Source organism: Anolis carolinensis, unplaced genomic scaffold, assembly GCF_035594765.1.
Source record: "Anolis carolinensis isolate JA03-04 unplaced genomic scaffold, rAnoCar3.1.pri scaffold_7, whole genome shotgun sequence".
In the NCBI taxonomy this organism is placed as follows: Eukaryota; Metazoa; Chordata; class Lepidosauria; order Squamata; family Dactyloidae; genus Anolis; species Anolis carolinensis.
Genome location: NW_026943818.1, coordinates 29945895 through 29962145, shown reverse-complemented (window position 1 = coordinate 29962145; position 16251 = coordinate 29945895). Strand labels below are relative to the sequence as shown.

The window sequence follows — 16251 nt, the reverse complement described above, 5'->3', positions numbered from 1 at the left end:
CTTTTGCACTCTGTGCATGTTCAAAGGACTGGAAATGCCTTCGCTTAGAATCAGAAGGGGCCCTAAAGGCCATCTAGTCCAACTTCCTTCAGCCAGGCCCCATTCAAGCACTCCCGACAGATGGCCATGCAGCCATAGACGTGATTGATAGATATCAGCCATGCGCTATGGGCATCCTTTTGCACTCTGTGCATGCTCAGAGGACCGGAAAGGCCTTCACCTAGAATCGGAAAGGCCCTTAAAAGCCATCTAGTCCGACTTCCTTCCGCCAGGCCCCATTCTAGCACTCTCAACAGATGGCCATCCAGCCATAGATATGATGGAGATATATATATATATACTAGCTGTGCCCGGCCACGTGTTACTGTGATAGGACTTTATTTTTCTTTTCTTTTTGTTGTATGAACGTAGAGGCGTGGATGAGAGGTTGTGTTGTCAAATTTCAAGGTTGGGGGGCCTGTAGTTTAGTTGTTTTGTCCAGTGCCGCGATGCCATCACTCCTTTATATATATATAGATACTAGCTGTGCCCCGCCACGCATTGCTGTGGCTAGGACTTTATTTTTCTTTTTGTTGTATCAACCTAGAGCCGTGGATGATGGGTTGTGCTGTCAAATTTCAAGGTTGTGGGGCGTTTAGTTTAGTTGTTTTGTCCGGTGCCGCGATACCATTACCCTTTAATATATATAGATATTGCTTCTCCTTCCGAAATGGGTGACCTCCCGTCACTCCCGCAAGCGGAGACTCTCCGGAGTGGCACTAATGCAAAATGCGATAATAACCATAATGCATAATGGGTGGGGGGGGGGGGGTGAGGGGGGGCGCTGATGGACCCCCGGGGAAGGGACGGGGCCCAGGTGGGTGGCAATCGATGCTCACATCTGCGCCCCGGACAACCCTCCCTCAGGGGAATTCCATTCACATACAATACATTATATTATTAGCATAGTACAAGACTAGCATTAAATTACTATATTGTACTATATCATTACATTGTAAAATTATTAGTAATATTAGATTTAATATATAATATATAATTAATATTATTAAATTGTGTTATTTTCAGTATCCTAATGTAATACATTATAATATTATCAATATATGTATATCTATATCTATATATATAAAAGGGTAATGGCATTTAGGCCTAGGACAAAACAACAAAACTACACATCCCAGAAACACTAGACTTGGCAGCACAACCCCTCATCCATGCCCCTACGTTCATACAACAAAAAGAAAAGAAAAATAAAGTCCTAATTAGAGGGAGAGGAATAATTGCTTTTATCCAATTGCTGCCAGTTAGAAGGCTAAGCTCCGCCCACTTGGTCTCCTAGCAACCCACTCAGCCCAGGGGACAGGCAGAGTTAGGCCTCACTTAGACCTCTTCCACACTGCCTATAAAATACAGATTCTCTTATTGGAACTGGATTATATGGCCCTTCCACACAGCTACACAGCTTGAGTCTACACTGCCATATAATCCAGTTAAAATCAGATAATCTGTGGAAGAGGCCTAAGTGAGGCCTAACTGTGCCTGTCCCCTGGGTTGAGTGGGTTGCTAGGAGACCAAGTGGGCAGAGATTAGCCCTCTAAACCGGCAGCAATTGGATAAAAGCAATTATTCCTCTCCCTCTAATGAGGACTTTATTTTTCTTTTCTTTTTGTTGTATCAACCTAGAGGCGTGGATCATGGGTTGTGTTGTCAAATTTTGAGGTTGGGGGGCCTGTAGTTTTGTTGTTTTGTGCGTCGCCGTGATGCCATCACTCTTTTATATATATAGATATATATAGATATAGATTTAGAAGATGTATGGCTGTGCATTTAGCTCAGCCACGTATTGATGTCCTCTGTCCCTTTGGAGTGGCGGGTGTCCCTCTGCCTCTTCCGTGCGGCCTTTCCCCTCTCGCCTCCTCTTCCATTGTCCTCGCGTCCAAGGCTGTTGAGACGGAGGCGCAGATCTATCACGGCCGCGCCTCGGTTTCCCTTGCGGCGTCGTGCTGGCTTCGGAAACGCGGAACTAGCAGTCGCGCGAAGGCCTGGAGGGGGACGGGGTGGCCCCACCGAGTGTCCCTTTGCCCCCAATGTTAACCTGCCTGGCTCTGGCTTTCAAACCCGGTTTGTTTCCGGAGAGGGATCTCCTGCCTCGCGGCACGTGTTGCCCTCGCAGCCTTCCATCAAAGAGCTCGGATTGATGGAGCTTGTCTCCGCGCCGCAATTACGGCATTAAATCCCCGAGAAGAGAAGGAGGAGGAGGAATAAAGCAAAGCCCGGCCTGTGCCAAGTGGCTTAGTAATGGAAAGAGCACACCCCGCCGTAGCATCTCCCGCAGAGGCCGGGCTCTTCCTCGAGCATCAAAGACATTCTCTCACAAAAATCGTTTCCCCAGACTCCGGAAATGGGAATCGGAAAAAGGGTCCACAAGGGTCATCCAGACGAACCCCAAAGCAAGGTGGAGATCTGGAGCTGGGAAGAGGGCGTCCAGACTGCATTTCGGGGTGTGTTTAGTAGCTAGATAGAAGATAGACTCATGGAGGAGACCCCAAGGACCATCTATGATAGATAGATGGATGGGTGGAGAATCATGGTTGGAAGAGACCCCAAGGACTATCCAGTCCAACCTCCCATGACAGATAGATAGATAGATTAATCATAGAATCATGGAAGAGACCCCAAGGACTATCCAGTCCAACCTCCCATGACAGATAGATAGATGATAGATAGATAGATAGATAGATTATAGTATCATGGAAGAGACCCCAAGGACCATCTATGATAGATTGATTGATAGATTATAGAATCATGGAGGAGACCCCAAGGACTATCCAGTCCAACCTCTCATGATAGATAGATAGATAGATAGATTGATTGATTGATTATAGAATCATGGAGGAGACCCCAAGAACTATCCAGTCCAACCTCTCATGATAGATAGATAGATAGATAGATAGATAGATAGATAGATAGATAGATAGATAGATTATAGTATCATGGAAGAGACCCCAAGGACCATCTATGATAGATTGATTGATAGATTATAGAATCATGGAGGAGACCCCAAGGACTATCCAGTCCAACCTCTCATGATAGATAGATAGATAGATAGATTGATTGATTGATTATAGAATCATGGAGGAGACCCCAAGAACTATCCAGTCCAACCTCTCATGATAGATAGATAGATAGATAGATAGATAGATAGATAGATAGATAGATAGATAGATAGATTATAGAATCATGGAAGAGACCCCAAGGACCATCTATGATAGATTGATTGATAGATTATAGAATCATGGAGGAGACCCCAAGAACTATCCAGTCCAACCTCTCATGATAGATAGATAGATAGATAGATTGATTGATTATAGAATCATGGAAGAGACCCCAAGGAGTATCCAGTCCAACCTCTCATGATAGATAGGAGATAGAATCATGCAGTTGGAAAGACCATCTAGTCCGACCCCACTCAATCCAAGCATTTCATGGCATTGGACTAGATGGCCCTTGGGGTCTCTTCCAACTCCATGATTCTATCGTACGTCCATCCATCCATCTATCGTAGATGTCCCTTGGGGTCTCCTCCATGATTCTATCGTACATCCATCCATTCATCCATCTATCATAGACGGCCCTTGGGGTCTCCTCCAACTCCATGATTCTATTGTCCGTCCATCTATCCATCCATCTATCGTAGATGTCCCTTGAGGTCTCTTCCAACTCTAGGATTCTATTGTCCATCCATCCATCCATCTATCGTAGATGGCCCTTTGGGTCTCCTCCATGATACTATCATCCATCCATCCATCTATCCTAGATGCCCCTTGGGGTCTCTTCCAACTCCATGATTCTATCGTCCATCTTTCCATCCATCCATCTATCGTAGACGTCCCTTGAGGTCTCTTCCAACTCCATGATTCTATTGTCCATCCATCCATCCATCTATTGTAGATGTCTCTTGGGGTCTCCTCCAACTCCATGATACTATCATCCATCCATCCTTCCATCCATCCATCATAGACGGCCCTTGAGGTCTCCTCCAACTCCATGATTCTATCGTCCATCTTTCCATCCATCCATCTATCATAGATGCCCCTTGGGGTCCCTTCCAACTCCATGATTCTATTGTCCATCCATCCATCCATCCATCTATTGTAGATGTCTCTTGCGGTCTCCTCCAACTCCATGATACTATCATCCATCCTTCCATCCATCCATCCATCCATCATAGACGGCCCTTGAGGTCTCTTTCAACTCCATGATTCTATCATCCATCCATCCATCCATCATAGACGTCCCTTGGGGTCTCCTCCAACTCCATGATTCTATCGTCCATCCATCCATCCATCTATCGTAGATGTCCCTTGGGGCCTCCTCCAACTCCATGATACTATCATCTATCCATCCATCCATCCATCTATCATAGATGCCCCTTGGGGTCTCCTCCATGATACTATCATCCATCCATCCATCTATCATAGATGCTCCTTGGGGTCTCTTCCAACTCCATGATTCTATCGTCCATCCATCCATCCATCCATCCATCCATCTATCGTAGATGCCCCTTGAGGTCTCCTCCATGATACTATCTTCCATCCATCCATCTATCATAGATGCTCCTTGAGGTCTCTTCCAACTCCATGATTCTATTGTCCATCCATCCATCTATCGTAGATGGCCCTTGGGGTCTCCTCCATGATACTATCATCCATCCATCCATCTATCATAGATGCCCCTTGAGGTCTCTTCCAACTCCATGATTCTATCGTCCATCCATCCATCCATCCATCCATCCATCATAGACATCCCTTGGGGTCTCCTCCAACTCCATCTATCTATGTGTCATTGACGGTTCTTCCAACTCCATAGATGGTCTCTTTGAACTCCATGATTCTGTCTATAGAAGAAAGCCCAGACTCCTCGGACTGTTGGCACCAGGGACTTTATTCCGGATCCGGGGTGGCCCCCTTAGGACTCTGCGCCCCGTTCCCTCCCGGCCCCCTTGTCTTCGGGGCCTTCATCCTCTCCGTCCTCCTCCTCCTCCTCCTCCATGTTCTCTGCCAGGTCCACCTCGACCCGCTCCTTGGGCTTCCCCTCTTTGTCGCCGGGGCCCTTATGGGGGGGCGCGGAGGGCCCCTGGGCCGCCACTTCTCCGCAGAGCTGTCGGAAGACGGGCAGCCGGTCACGGGAGATGAGGGGCCGGTCCCAGGAGGTCTGGTGGGGCTTCTTGGAGAGCGAGACGAAGATGGGGAGGCGCTCGGGGTCCGGGGCCCAGCTCTGTCCCTGGATGACCAGCGGGTAGCTCTTGGTGGGCTCCAGGTATCCCACCTGGGAGTCGAACCCGGCAGAAAGGGCCGGTGACGGGACCACGTTCTGACTGCCGTCCAGGAAGATGTACTTGATCACGCGCCGGGGGTGGAAGAGGGTGTATTCGGACTTGTACCCCGAGGAGGAGGAGAAGACCTCCTTGCGCTGGCGCTGGGCGAAGGGAGTCGGGACCGCGGCCGTCTTTCCCTGACAAAGAAACCACGTGCATTAGGAACAAGGAACAGCGGAGGAGGCCCCTTTGGAGAACATCCCATGGGTGATGGTCTTCAACGATGTCTTGTTGAAGACCATCACCCATGGGATGTTCTCCAAAGGGTTCAGAAGTGCGTGAAGGAAATCAACGTGCCTCAATCGCAAGGGATCCCCTAGGGCCATCTAGCCTCCCAACGAAGGATCTCCCAACAAAGGATCTCCCAACGAAGGATCTCCCAACGAAGGAGGGCCATCATTGGAAGAAGGACGTCCACCAATGGAAGGTTGAGGAGCAACACTGGAAGAGAGCTGACCACCAATGGAAGAAGATGGCCAATGATAGAAGGAAGAGGACCATCAGTGGAAGGAGGAGGACCATCAATGGAAAAGGAATGGCTTCCAATGGAAGAAAAAGGACCACCAATGGAAGAAGATGGCCAATGATGGAAGGAAGAGGGCCATCAGCAGAAGGAGGAGGACCATCAATGGACAAAGAGTGGCTTCCAATGGAAGAACAGTGGCCACCAATGAAGAAGGAAGATGATCAATGGGAGAAGGAGGACCTTCATTGGAAGAAGGGCGTCCACCAATGGAAGGTTGAGGAGCAACACTGGAAGAGAGCTGACCACCTATGGAAGAAGATGGCCAGTGATGGAAGGAAGAGGACCATCAGTGGAAGGAGGAGGACCATCAATGGACAAAGAATGGTTTCCAATGGAAGAACAGTGGCCACCAATGAAGAAGGAAGATGGTCAATGGGAGAAGGGGGGCCTTCAATGGACGAGGGAGGGCCACCAATGGAAAAAGGACCACCAATGGAAGAAGATGGCCTTCGATGGGAGAAGGGGGGACCACCAATGGAAGAAGGAAGATAGTCAATGGAAGAAAGGGGACCATCAATGGACAAGGGAGGGCCACCAATGGAAAAAGGACCACCAATGGAAGAAGATGGCCTTCAATGGGAGAAGGGGGGACCACCAATGGAAGAAGGAAGATAGTCAATGGAAGAAGGGGGACTATCAATGGACGAGGGAGGGCCACCAATGGAAGAAGATGGCCTTCAATGGAAGAAGATGGCCTTCAATGGGAGAAGGGGGGACCACCAATGGAAGAAGGAAGATGGTCAATGGAAGAAGGAGGACCATCAATGGACGAGAGAGGACCACCAATGGAAGGAGGACCGTCAGTAGAAGAAGAAGGCCCTCAATGGAAGAAGATGGCCTTCAATGGGAGAAGGGGGAACCACCAATGGAAGAAGGAAGATGGTCAATGGAAGAAGAAGAAGATGGCCACCAATGGAAGGAGGAGGACCACCAAATGGTCACACTGCCTGGAGTATTTTGGGACTTGCAAGCCCGACAGGCATGTTTGCTCCACGTCAACGTGACAACCCTTCTGATGCCTGAAGACGGCTGTCTCCTCGCCTCTTAGTCACAGCTTCTCCAGGCTTAAAATACCCCGGACTCTGTCCATCCGTCCCCACCGGTCATCCCCGAGGGCTGACCGTCCTCCCTGCCTCCCTGTTTCTCAAAAACAGCAGCCCTTCTGAACCCTCGTGAAGATGATTCCAAGGAGGCCTTGAGAGATCCCATCTAAGCAAGGCCAACCGAGGTTGGGTCTGGGATGGGAGCCCTCCTGAAGACCAGAAGAAGTGGACAGAGAGGCAACGGAACGAAGGAGGAAGGAATGCTCACCAACATCTCGGCTGAGCTCACTACTGGAGATGCCTCCTGGAAGGCCACTATGAGCTCAGGCCTGGCTGGGGGTCTCCATGGCCTTTGGGGCCACAGCTGTTTGGTGGGGCCATTGTGACCTCAGGGCCTCCAGGAAGGCCTTGGGACCCTCCACCAATCACCAAGGGAAGAGGAGGAGGAGGATGTCTCCCTTGTGGATCAGCCACAAGGCTTCCAGGTCTACTTGTCCTCAACCATCCATCTTCCAAAGCTGTGGCCTCCTGGACTGAGTTTGCCCATCTCCTCAAGTCTTCCGAAGACATGGCTTCCTTGGTTGAGTTTACTCCTCTTCTCAGATCTTGCAGTTCCTCGATGGAGTCCACCCACCTTCTCAGGTCTTTCAAAGCCATGGCTTCCTTGGTTGACTCGATCCATCTTCTCATATCTTGGAATTCCTTGATGGAGACCATCCACCTTCTCGGGTCTTGGAAAGCCATGACTTCCTTGGTTTATTCTCCTTGACTTCTAAGTTCTTGCAAAGCCATGGCTTCCTTGGTTGACTCTATTCATCTTCTGAGGTCCTGCAGTTCTTTGATGGAGTCCACCCACCTTCTCAGGTCTTGGAAACCATGGCTTCCTTGGTTGAGTCTATCCCACTTTCTCATGTCTTTCAAAGTCATGGCTTCCTTGGTTGACTCTATACATCTTCTGAGGTCTTGCAGTTCCTTGATGGAGTCCACCCACCTTCTCAGGTCTTGGAAAGCCATGGCTTCCTTGGTTTATTCTCCTTGACTTCTAAGTTCTTGCAAAGCCATGGCTTCCTTGGTTGACTCTATCCATCTTCTCATATCTTGGAATTCCTTGATGGAGTCCATCTACCTTCTCAGGTCTTGGAAAGCCATGGCTTCCTTGGTTGAATCTATCCCACTTTCCCATTTCTTTCAAAGTCATGGCTTCCTTGGTTGACTCTATACATCTTCTTGGGTCTTGCAGTTCCTTGATGGAGTCCATCCACCTTCGCAGGTCTTGGAAAGCCATGGCTTCCTTGGTTGGGTCTATCCAACTTTCTTGTGTCTTTTGAAGCCATGGCTTCCTTGGTTGACTCTAGCCATCTTCTCGGGTCTTGGAAAGCCATGGCTTCCTTGGTTGAATCTCCTTGACTTCTAAGTCATCTTCTGAGGTCTTGCAGTTCTTTGATGGAGTCCACCCACCTTCTCAGGTCTTGGAAAGCCATGGCTTCCTTGGTTGAATCTCCTTGACTTCTAAGTTCTTGCAACATCTCGGAATTCCTTGGAATATCTTGGAATTCCTTGATGGAGTCCATCCACCTTCTCGGGTCTTGGAAAGCCATGGCTTCCTTGGTTGAATCTCCTTGACTTCTAAGTCATCTTCTGAGGTCTTGCAGTTCTTTGATGGAGTCCACCCACCTTCTCAGGTCTTGGAAAGCCATGGCTTCCTTGGTTAACTCTATCCATCTTCTAAGTTCTAGCAAAGCCATGGCTTCCTTTATGGTCTTTCAAAAACCATGTCTTCCTTGGTTGCGTTTCTCCACCTTCTCAGGTCTTGATGGAGTCCAACCACTTGCTCAGTTCTTGCAAAGCTCTAGCTTCCTCAGTTGGGTCTCTCCACCTTCCTCGGGTCCTTCAAAGCCATGGTGACCCTGTTCTCCTGAGGTCATCTCTCCGTCCATCTATATCTACCATCTGTTATTTATTTTTTGGCGTGTTCTTCATGAAACCGTTCTGTGAAACGCTCCACTTTTTAACCTCGACTCGCTCCGTCGACCCAGTTTCTGGCTCCAGAAACCCGTCTCCTCCGGAGCCGTTGGCCGACTTCCAGTTTGGAGCTGGTCTGCCTCCATCTCTGGCCCAGTTTGGAGCTCTGGTTGTCCCGGTTAGACCTTTGCGCGAAGCATATTTCCCAACTAAATTCGTTAATCCTTACGTAAGAGTTGGATTAAAGCCCGGGAAGGAACCCAGACCGGATGGTTTCTCCCCAGATCCTATGCGGAGAGTTCCTCAGGGCAGGAAATGCAACTGGGATGGAATCAAGATTAATGGGGTTTTCTGCAGCTGCGCTGTAATTGCGCTAATCATCCCCAATTACTTCCAATTCTACCCGGTGATTAATGAAGGAGGCGGGGATTTTTGGGGGGAAAGCACTTACTTATTCCACAATCATGAAAAAGTTTGCAACGACTTGTCCGCATTGTGTTTTTTTCCAGGTCGGATCGGCATCGGGAGAAAAAGGCGGAAACCTTTCCGAGAGGACACGAGAAGCTGGGATGTCCCCATGGAGCTCAAGGGTAGGACTTCGGATCACATTGGGATCGGATTGCGTTGGGAGGACTTTAGGAATTGCATTGGGATTGCAATGGGATCAGATTGAGATTGCATCGGGGTCGTATTAGGATTACATTGGAGTTTCATTGGTATTTTATTGGGGTTTCATTAGGATTGCATTGAGATTGTGGTGGGATTACATTGGAGTTTCATTGACATGTGGGGTGGCATTGGGGTTGCATTGGGGTGGCATTGGGGTTGCATTGGGGTTGCATTGAGATGTCATTGGGATGGCGCTGGGATTGTGTTGAGATTGCACTGGGATTGCAATGGGATCAGATTGAGATTGCATCGGGGTCGCGTTAGGACTTCATTGAAGTTTCATTGGTATTTTATTGGGGTTTCATTTGGATTGCATTGAGATTGTGGTGGGATTACATTGGAGTTTTTCATTGACATTTGGGGTGGCATTGCGGTTGCATTGGGATGGCATTGGGGTTGCATTGGGGTTGCATTGGGATGGCATTGGGGTTGCATTGGGGTTGCATTGGGATGGCATTGGGATGGTATTGGGTGGCATTGGGGTTGCATTGGGGTGTCATTGGGGTGGCATTGGTGTTGCATGGGGGTTTAGTTGAATTTTCATTGGGATGCTATTGGGATGTCATTGGGGTTGCATTGGGGTTGCATTGAGATGTCATTGGGGTTGCATTGGGGTGGCATTGGGGTTGCATTGAGGTTGCACTGGGGTGGCATTGAGGTTGCATTGGGGTTGCATTGGGGTGTCATTGGGGTGTCATTGAGGTTGCATTGGGATGGCATTGGGGTTGCATTGAGATGTCATTGGGATGGCGCTGCGATGGCATTGGGATTGTGTTGAGATTGCATTGGGATTGCAATGGGATCAGATTGAGATTGCATTGGGTCGCGTTAGGATTACATTGAAGATTCATTGGTATTTTATTGGGGTTTCATTAGGATTGCATTGAGATTGTGGTGGGATTACACTGGAGTTTTTCATTGACATTTGGGGTGGCATTAGGGTTGCCTTGGGATGGCATTGGGGTTGCATTAAGGTTGCATTGAAGTTGCATTGGGGTTGCATTGGGGTTGCATTGGGGTGGCATTGGGATTGCATTGGGGTTGCACTGAAATGTCATTGAGGTTGCATTGGGGTGGCATTGGGATTGCATTGGGGTTGCACTGAAATGTCATTGAGGTTGCATTGGGGTGGCATTGGGGTTGCATTGAGGTTGCATTGGGATGGCATTGGGGTTGCATTGATATGTCATTGGGGTTGCATTGAGGTTGCATTGGGATGGCATTGGGGTTGCATTGATATGTCATTGGGGTTGCATTGAGGTTGCATTGGGATGGCATTGGGATGGCATTGGGGTGGCATTGGGGTGGCATTGGGATGGCATTGGGGTTGCATTAAGGTTGCATTGAAGTTGCATTGAAGTTGCATTGGGGTTGCATTGGGATGGCATTGGGATTGCATTGGGGTTGCACTGAAATGTCATTGAGGTTGCATTGGGGTGGCATTGGGATTGCATTGGGATGGCATTGGGGTTGCATTGATATGTCATTGGGGTTGCATTGGGGTTGCATTGGGAAGGCATTGGGGTTGCATTGAGGTTGCATTGGGATGGTATTGGAGTTTGCATTGAGGTTGCATTGGGTGGCATTGGGGTTGCATTGGGATGTCATTGGGGTTGCATTGGGGTTGCATTGGGATGGCATTGGGATTGCATTGGGGTTGCACTGAAATGTCATTGAGGTTGCATTGGGGTGGCATTGGGATTGCATTGGGATGGCATTGGGGTTGCATTGATATGTCATTGGGGTTGCATTGGGGTTGCATTGGGAAGGCATTGGGGTTGCATTGAGGTTGCATTGGGATGGCATTGGAGTTTGCATTGAGGTTGCATTGGGTGGCATTGGGGTTGCATTGGGATGTCATTGGGGTTGCATTGGGGTGGCATTGGGATGTCATTGGGGTTGCATGGGGGTTTAGTTGAAGTTGCATTGGGGTTGCATCGGGATTACATTGGAGTTTCAATGGGATTTTACTGGAATTTCATTGGGGTTTTATTGGGATTGCATCGGGATTACATTGGAGTTTCAATGGGATTTTACTGGAATTTCATTGGGGTTTTATTGGGATTGCATTGGGATTACATTGGTGTTGCAATGGTATTGGATTGAGATTGCATTGGAGTTTCATTGGGATTTTATTGGAATTTTATTGGTCCCATGTCCTTATAGCACATACTCTGCAGATAACAAATAATAATAATAATAATAATAATAATAAACGAAATCCAGCATATTATCTTGTTTGCTGTGTCATAATAAAATAATAATAATAATAATAATAATAATAATAATAATAATAATAATAATAATGTTGTTGTTATTGTGAGGAAGGCAGAGGCAAACTAGTTCTGATCTCATTTGGAAAAAAGCAGGAATGAAGGAAAGGTTCCGACGGAGGAATGAATAATCTTCCTTCGCAGCAAACGATAATACATCATTAATTTGTGCCGGGGATTTTTTTTCTTACTGCATTATTTGGAGATGACATTAAGCAAAAACGATTGGGCGGGACGTCCGTCAACGTCAAGGCCTCGGAAAAGGGAGCGAGAAACACGCGTCCTGAAATATTAATTAGTCACATCTGCAATTGTGAAATTAGAGGGACGTAATGGAGCTCCCTTCCGTCAGCCTTCACTTAGAGGAACCAGGCATTGAAGCATAGTCCATTATCATGTCTCCCAAGATTCGTGGATGGCCATCTGCTGGGAGGGCTTGGATGGTGCCTTCATGGATGGTCACCTCTCGGGAGGACTTGGATGGTATCCTCATCTGTCGGGAAGTATTGGATGGTGCCTTCGTTGATGGCCATCTGTCAGGAGGACTTGGATTGTGTCCTTATCTGTTGGGAAGTATTGGATGATGCCTTCACGGATGACCATCTGTCAGGAGGACTTGGATGGTGCCTTCATCTGTTGGGAAGTATTGGATAGTGCCTTCATGGATGACCATCTGTCAGGAGAACTTGGATGGTGCCTTCATCTGTTGATAAGTATTGGATGATGCCTTCGTGGATGACCAATTGTCAGGAGGACTTGGATGATGCCTTCATCTGTCGGGAAGTATTGGATGGTGTCTTCATGGATGACCATCTCTCGGGAGGACTTGGATGGTGTCTTTATCTATTGGGAAGTATTGGATGGTGCCTTCGTTGGTGGATGGTGCCTTCATGACCACTGTTACTTCAGTGTATCTCTGTGAGTCCAGCTGGGATTGGTTCCCAAAGTCTGAAACTTGGACCATCCGCTGACTTCAAACCACAGTCACCCCTGTGATATACTATCACAGATTCTCTGTTCCTTACCAGGACACAGACTACACTAAATAAGTCACCAAACTTATTTAAAACCGACTCAAAATGAACAATTGAGTCTCCTTGATCCCATCAACCTGGAATCAGTCTTCCCTGTGCCTCATCAGAGCACAAACTGACTGACTTTTTTAAATTCTGCACTTCTTCAACTAAACGGCAGTTGGCTCCGCCTAGTTCTCCTTGGCAACCAGCCTCTGAGTGCTGAGAGGCAATAACTGCAATACTTACCCTTCTAAAACACAAACACACAATTAAACATAACATCTGTAAACCAGAATTCGTACTTCATTACAATGACCATCTGTCAGGAGTACTTGGATGGTGCCTTCATCTGTTGGGAAGTATTGGATAGTGTCTTCATGACCATCTGTTGGGGAGCTTTGGATGGTGCCTTCATGGATGACCTTCTGTCAGGAGGACTTAGATGATGCCTTCATCTGTCGGGAAGTATTGGATGGTGTCTTCATGGATGACCATCTCTCGGGAGGACTTGGATGGTGTCTTTATCTATTGGGAAGTATTGGATGGTGCCTTCGTTGGTGGATGGTGCCTTCATGACCACTGTTACTTCAGTGTATCTCTGTGAGTCCAGCTGGGATTGGTTCCCAAAGTCTGAAACTTGGACCATCCGCTGACTTCAAACCACAGTCACCCCTGTGATATACTATCACAGAATCTCTGTGCCTTTCCAGGACACAGACTACATTAAATAAGTCACCAAACTTATTTAAAACCGACTCAAAATGAACAATTGAGTCTCCTTGATCCCATCAACCTGGAATCAGTCTTCCCTGTGCCTCATCAGAGCACAGACTGACTGACTTTTTTAAACTCTGCTCTTCATTACAATGACCATCTCTCGGGAGGACCTGGAATGTTGTCTTCATCTGTCGGGAAGTACTGGACGTTGCCTTCGTGGGTGGCCTTCTGTCGGAAGTGCTTGGACGGTGCCTTCCTTCCTTCCTGTGGGTGTCCCTTGGGCTTCTCGCTCTAGAACCTTGAGTAGTCACTTCCCAACGATGTGTCTTCCTGATGCAAAGTGACGCCATAAAAGCCCTGTCGCCTCGGCGCGCAGCGGCCTTCCATCCGGCTCCTTTGGGCCCAGAACCGCCGCGCGGAGGAGGCCGAGAAGCGCCTTGTCGGATTGAGGAAGGAGGCTTCGGCGCCGAGAAGGAGATCCGGAGCGACAGCAACGTGGGTTCTCTCGGCAAGGAAGGCACGAGCGGAGGAGAAGTGGCACTCCACTCACGCCTTGGTGCCGCTTCCGTGCAGAAAACTAGGTTGAAAATAAATCCCCACTGAAGATAATACTCTAAAGTTCAGACTAAAACCCGGAGCGGATCGTACGAGTCCTTGGCCTGAAGTCCATCGTCCACCATGGACTCCAGCTCCCATCACTTCTGCTCAACCAGGAAGAGTGATGTCTTAGAGAACATCTCAAGATAAGACTTTGGATGATGTCTTAGAGAACATCTCAAGATAAGACTTTGGATATTTCCCTTAAAGTTCAAGACTAAAAACCGGAGCGGATTGTACAAGTCCATTGTCCACCACGGACTCCAGCTCCCATCACTTCCGCCCAACCAAAGAGTGATGTCTTGGAGAACATCTCAAGATAATACTTTGGATATTTCCCTTAAAGTTCAGACTAAAAACCGGAGCGGATCGTACAAGTCCATCGTCCACCATGGACTCCAGCTCCCATCACTTCCGCCCAACCAGGAAGAGTGATGTCTTAGAGAACATCTCAAGATAAGACTTTGGATATTTCCCTTAAAGTTCAGACTAAAAACCGGAGCGGATTGTACGAGTCCTTGGCCTGAAGTCCATCGTCCACTATGGACTCCAGCTCCCATCACTCCTGCCCAACCAGGAAGAGTGATGTCTTGGAGAACATCTCAAGATAAGACTTTGGATATTTCCCTTAAAGTTCAGACTAAAAACCGGAGCGGATCGTACAAGTCCTTGGCCTGAAGTCCATCGTCCACCACGGACTCCAGCTCCCATCACTTCCGCCCAACCAGGAAGAGTGATGTCTTAGAGAACATCTCAAGATAAGACTTTGGATATTTCCCTTAAAGTTCAGACTAAAAACCGGAGCGGATCGTACAAGTCCTTGGCCTGAAGTCCATCGTCCACCATGGACTCCAGCTCCCATCACTTCCGCCCAACCAGGAAGAGTGATGTCTTAGAGAACATCTCAAGATAAGACTTTGGATATTTCCCTTAAAGTTTAGACTAAAAACCGGAGCGGATTGTACGAGTCCTTGGCCTGAAGTCCATCGTCCACTATGGACTCCAGCTCCCATCACTCCTGCCCAACCAGGAAGAGTGATGTCTTGGAGAACATCTCAAGATAAGACTTTGGATATTTCCCTTAAAGTTCAGACTAAAAACCGGAGCGGATCGTACAAGTCCTTGGCCTGAAGTCCATCGTCCACCACGGACTCCAGCTCCCATCACTTCCGCCCAACCAGGAATAGTGATGTCCCCCGCCATTGACTGCAAGAGGCCACTCGAGTGTCCCTAACGGTTCCGAGTGCCGATTCCTCCCATGCGGCCGCTGTCGGATTCGGTGAGGCATTTATCCTTGTTGTCAAAGCAGTTGACGAGCTATGATTGATGCACGTCCGAGCCGGTCATGTTTGCGGCCGTTGACATGCCTTCAAATTTGCTGCGAAAGGCTGAAAGTGGATCAACGGAGACTTCGTTTGCAGCCAAGACAAAGATGGAAAGCCATCTAGACTTACTTCTACCACTAATGGTAAAGAAAGGGTGGTCTTGATGGTCTTCAAGGCCTCTTCCAACTCCAATTTTACCCTGAATGGCAGAAGGAAATTGGACTAGATGCTCTTCAAGGCTCCTCCTGACTCTAATGGACTACATTTCCAACTCAAGGGACCAGGAAGGCCATCTAGACTTACTTCTACCACTCCTGGTAAAGAAAGGGTGGTCTAGATGGTCTTCAAGGCCTCTTCCAACTCCAGTTTTACCATGAATGGCAGAAGGAAGTTGGACTAGATGGACTTCAAGGACTCTAATGGACTACATTTCCAACTCAAGGAACCATGGAGGCCATCTAGACTTACTTCTACCACTCCTGGTAAAGAGAGGGTGGTCTAGATGCTCTTCAAGGCCTCTTCCAACTCCAATTTTACCATGAATGGCAGAAGGAAGTTGGACTAGATGGACTAAATGGACTACATTTCCATCTCTAGGGACCATGGAGGCCATCTAGACTTACTTCTACCATTCCTGGTAACGAAAGGGTGGTCTAGATGGTCTTCAAGGCCTCTTCCAACTCCAATTTTACCATGAATGGCAGAAGGAAGTTGGACTAGATGGACTAAATGGACTACATTTCCATCTC

The 16251-nt window shown here is 48.1% G+C and overlaps 1 protein-coding gene across 3 annotated transcripts in view; it reads left to right on the top strand.

Moving 5' to 3' along the window:
- LOC134293027 (tectonic-like complex member MKS1) overlaps nt 1-16251 on the top strand; it is a 237211-nt gene that overhangs the window by 74501 nt on the left and 146459 nt on the right. For 2 of the 3 annotated variants that reach the window (XM_062959232.1, XM_062959234.1), the window contains exon 2: nt 9415-9495. The exons of the other annotated variant lie outside the window; for it this stretch is intronic. The gene's annotated coding sequence lies outside the window, so the exon portion shown is untranslated. The remainder of the gene's footprint in view (nt 1-9414; nt 9496-16251) is intronic. 3 annotated transcript variants of the gene reach the window in all.